Consider the following 4,909-nt stretch of genomic DNA (forward strand, 5'->3'; position numbering starts at 1 on the left):
ATCATCCTACTACTGATCAGCGTGTGTGCATCTGCACCAACACCAACCACTGTTTTTTAATTTCTCAGTTTTTACAATATGTGCTCAAACTTTTAGTACAACGTTGGAAAGTGGGATAAACTATTAGGCATACAGAGCCTTTCTTCAGAACTTCCACTGCCTGTGTGCGTGCGTGTGTGTGTGTGCGCGCACGCGCGCATGTTGGATCTCTGTAGGGAAAACGGTCCATTTCTGAGAATATTTCACTGGGAGCATGGAGCCCGGGCACAGGATCACAGAGTAATCACTCCCATACTGGAGGGAAGAGACAAGCAACTCATTCCCAGCATTTCACACACACACACACACACACACACACTCAGACTCACACACACGAAACACAGTGGATGATAAAAGCATACTCTCACAGAAAAGAAAATGACACCCATCCAATTCAAACAGCAACAAACTGCCACCTCACCACAGATGTGGTCCATTGACATAACACTAGAAATAACTGACTATACATGCAGTCAACTATTCTGACAATTAATCGAGTTACTAAGATAAAAAAATAATAATAAAAGAAATTGCTAAAACAACTTCATTACATCAGGGGGGTGGAGAGAGAGGAGTGGAGGGAGAGTAGAGGGGGGGTGGGGGGAGAGAGGGGGGAGGGTAAAAGGGGCCCCAGTTCCTTTGGCAGCTCATACATCAGTGTGAATGGAACCAATTATAAATCAAGAGCAATTTCTCCCCATTATTCAGCAGGAGGAGGGGGGGGGGGGGGGCTGGTGTCCTCCTGCTCAGGGAGGGAGGGAGGGAGGGAGGGAGGGAGGGAGGGAGGGAGGGAGGGAGGGAGGGAGGGAGGGAGGGAGGGAGGGAGGGAGGGAGGGAGGGAGGGAGGGAGGGAGGGAGGGAGGGAGGGAGGGAGGGAGGGAGGGAGGGAGGGAGGGAGGGAGGGAGGGAGGGAGGGAGGGAGGGAAAAGGAGAGAAGAAAGTAAAAGTAAAAGCAGGGGAGTGAAACAGATACAGGCCGGGTTTCGAAAACTGAGATAAGGGAGGAAATTGAAAAGGGGGTAGGAGAGGAGAAGTAACCAGTGCAGAGAGAATACAGTCAAATGATGTGAGATAAGAAGGAACAGGGTCGTGTGATACAGTATAACAACAGGTCACGGCTTATAACACCGTAATAAACTAAGATACGATGTAGCTCTTCCTTAACAGCAGCGTGCGAAACTAGTTTTTGCCTTCAGGTAAAAATACGTATTTGAAAGTAATCTAACTCTTCATTGTCTTCATGAAAGTGCACTCTAACGGATTAAGAAAATGTCAATGCTCTGGTGTCTGTGTTGTTCTTGCCACACTTGGCTGTTGTCCGTCTATCCCAAGAAGGCGACTGTGCTATCGTAACACACTAAACACAAACACATGCAGACAAAGTGAAGGAGTAAGTGAAGGGGTGACAGAGAGAGAGAGAGAGAGGGAGAGAGAGTGGCTGAGAGAGTGAAGGAGATTTGGTGTGAAAGCTTCAGTAGTAGTGTTATCTCGTGCCTGTGTGTGGATAGTCTGGAAGAGGGTGTCATGGCTCCTCTTGGCTCCTTTAACGGTCCTTAATCTTTGTACAAATATCTACTTTGCACACAGAGGGTTGTTTGTCTGCACACACACACACTGCTTACTTACCAGTGTCTGGAGTTTATCAATGATTTAACAGCACTATGTCAGTCTCCTAGTCACACAATAGAACAGTGTGTGTGTGTGTGTGTGTGTGGGGGGGGGGGGGGGGGTGTCTGTTGAAGATCACAACAACTGTGTTTCAATAATAACGTCTGATCATTTAAGATGGGTAGCTTTAACGTATTTCTGGGATGCGTTAATGAAGTTTATTTAAAAAATATATATATATATATATATATATGATTGTTCAATAACGTGCAAGTCAACTGTTCTGCTGGAATCCACAGAGGAATGTCATCTCTCTCTCATTTTCTCAAATGTAATCCTTTGTTCTCCGTTCTTTTCCTTTCTCTTCATCATTAGCTCTTTCATCATTTCTCCATTCCTCTCACTTTCATGTCTGTCCTCCCTCCCTCCCTCCCTCCCTCCCTGGCCCAGAGTAAGGACAGGAGGTCTGGAGGAGAGGAATGCAGGGCAGGTCAGCTCCTGGGCCCCAGGGGAGAGCCCTGGTCCCTGGACACCTGCTGCTCCAGGTGTCCCTCTCTGGGCTGAATGTCTGACTGGACACTTAAATCCTCCAGCATGTAGCTTGGCCTTCACACACACACACACACACACACAATCTGTCAACAGACCAGCCCTGATGCACAATCTGTCAACGGCGCAATAAGGTCTGGCTCAAGGAACAGACTTGCAGGACAGCCATATTTGGGTGTGTGTGTGTGGGTGTGTAACAGTTGTGAAGTAGCAGTAGATCTGAAGTCCTCAGAGGTACTATCATAGTCATAAGTCTGCCACCAAGCATGCGCACACACACACACACACTGCTGACAGATCCTGACACACACTTTTTGAAAAAATCTGCTGGTGATCAAGAGAAGTAGCTTGTTCAGAACTAGACTGACAAGCAGGGCATTCCTCTGTAAAGAGATAACCCTGATTGGAGTGGGACCATCAAACACACACACACACACACACACACAGACAAATACACATGCAGCACACTCACACACACACACACTCAGGCCCCCAGATAGTTGCCTGCAGGCTGTTATGACTGCAGGAGCGTACCTGCTGTTTCAGAGATGAAAGTCTGGCCCGAGGATGTTTTTTTTTTCTCCTTTTGTCAATTAACAGAAATGTTACACCCTCTAAGATAACAACAGACCGTTTCAGGCACAGTTAGACCAGCTATTCAGTACATGTGCACTATTTAGTCAATAGTGCCAATCTAAATTTTTCTTAGACATAAAGTCATACACAGTTTCAAGGAAAGATTACAACTTACACAACAAATAATACGTAGTCTGAATGCCAAAAAGTGAAACCTCCACAGACAAATGTTCAGTGAGGGTAGGTTCAAAAGCTAAATTCATAATATGGTCTTTCAACAATCTACCAAATAAAAGTAGTAGCAGCCCATTTATCACTCAACGACCTCATCACACCTGACCGTATCTCACGCATCGGGATAATCCATTGTTGAGCCTGTTTCTGGGTTGTAATAACTCCTGTCATACTAACCAGTACGGTGTTGGCATAGACCCTTTTCCGATAGCACGAGTACTACTTCCCGTTAAAGGTTAACGTTGTGCCAGACCATGGCACAGTAAAATCTGTGTGTTCATCGGTGCATAACTAATGACTCCTCATAACTGCAACTAAATAAGATGGGGGGGGGACTGTGGATTCCAACCAGAAAATCAGACTGGGATCAATTAAGGATTTACTTTGATCCACCCGACGACCAATGATCAACAACAAACTGCAACCCAACAAGAGTTTCCTTGTACAGCGTCAGATCCCAGCGCCAATCATGACCGGATAAACGGGAAGGCCTAATTGGAAGAGGCTATTCATTTCGACTTTTAATATAAGTGACACTGATCCATCTGAAACAATCCCCTTACTGTCTGACTGCAGTCTTGTCACCGTATTGACGAGCAATTTCTATGGGAGTCAGTCATGGTAAATGTAATCCAAATAACAAAACGACACCTGGGGTTTGAAACTCGAGCCCCTCCGGCTGTTCCTACAGCCCCCTCCATGCCCCCCGTCGACATCCTATGTGACAGACACCACGAGGACAGGCCAAGTGCTCATTAGTGGTGCTGGATTCTCATTAAATCATTCCTGAATAAAATAATGATATGGAACGCAGTTTAGACGCTCTTTACAGTTCCAAAAGGTCTGAATTCCGTCAGATAGACGGCTCAGAATGCTCAAGCAGCTGTCAATTTATTGTAATTAGGTTATTCTTACACTGGGATATTTGGGTTAGTGAGTGGGTCTTTTTTTTAAGGGGAAAAATTAGTCGCACCGAAACCTTGCATTATGAGAAGTAACATCTGTCCAGCTAACTAGATGAAAATGGGCTAATAAAGAAAATGTAGGCATGGAACCAGTGATTTTGGGAGGACATTTGGCAGCACTTGGCCGTGTCTGTTTTATGTTACTCTCCACCAATGGAAACGATCGGGACTCAATCAGGCCTTCAAAAATAAGTCTGTCTTTACTCTCGATAACGGGAAAACTTCACCACCAGTCAAAGGTAAATTCATCTCATAAGTCAAACAAAACCTATTCATGTCTAAGAACAAAACGTTTACGCATTGATTTTGTGAAAATAACTCAATCTAAAGCGCGAGCATGGTAACAGGAAAACACAACCCCCGAGCTGGCCACTCCATCACTCCATGTTTCTCTTTCTAACATTAATGGTTTTGCCCAAAATAAAAAGCTTGCCGCTAATCTATATGCCCATGCATACATATACACGTTGTCTAACATGCGTGCAAAGCTACTCAGATTTGTATTATTTAAACAGTTGAATAGCTTGGAAACGGAAAAACAAAGCGATTGATGCACCTAAAGTCAGCGAGTTGTCCTCATGCACACGTAATAACGAAAATACACAAGTCTGTCACAACTGATTTCCGAATAACGTGTACGTAAAACATCAACCCCATAGAACACAACTAGTTTGTAAAAACAACTACATTTTGCTCTTACTTAGCGTGCAAACCAAGTTGAGTAGGCTATCATTAGAGTAAAAACTTACCAAAACGTATTATATTTGGTGTTCACACCTCCGAAAACACAATCTTCTGTTTCCAATTTCTATGTTAAGTCCCCAAACACTTTTTGGTTGTCTTTTCCCTCTAAAGCGCTCTTGCTTTACTAATTTACTGCGATAGTACCGACATTTTGCTCGGCTCCCCAAGTTCTCACATTGAAAGGCCGTTTTTGG

At 44.6% G+C, this 4,909-nt stretch overlaps 1 protein-coding gene across 1 annotated transcript in view; it reads right to left on the reverse strand.

Moving 5' to 3' along the window:
• boc (BOC cell adhesion associated, oncogene regulated) overlaps positions 1-4,909 on the reverse strand; it is a 24,313-nt gene extending 19,404 nt beyond the window's left edge. The window contains exon 1 of the mRNA XM_084703807.1: positions 4,721-4,909. The gene's annotated coding sequence lies outside the window, so the exon portion shown is untranslated. The remainder of the gene's footprint in view (positions 1-4,720) is intronic.

This window comes from Hypomesus nipponensis, chromosome 8 (assembly GCF_054491055.1).
Source record: "Hypomesus nipponensis isolate SF chromosome 8, ASM5449105v1, whole genome shotgun sequence".
Classification (NCBI taxonomy): domain Eukaryota; kingdom Metazoa; phylum Chordata; class Actinopteri; order Osmeriformes; family Osmeridae; genus Hypomesus; species Hypomesus nipponensis.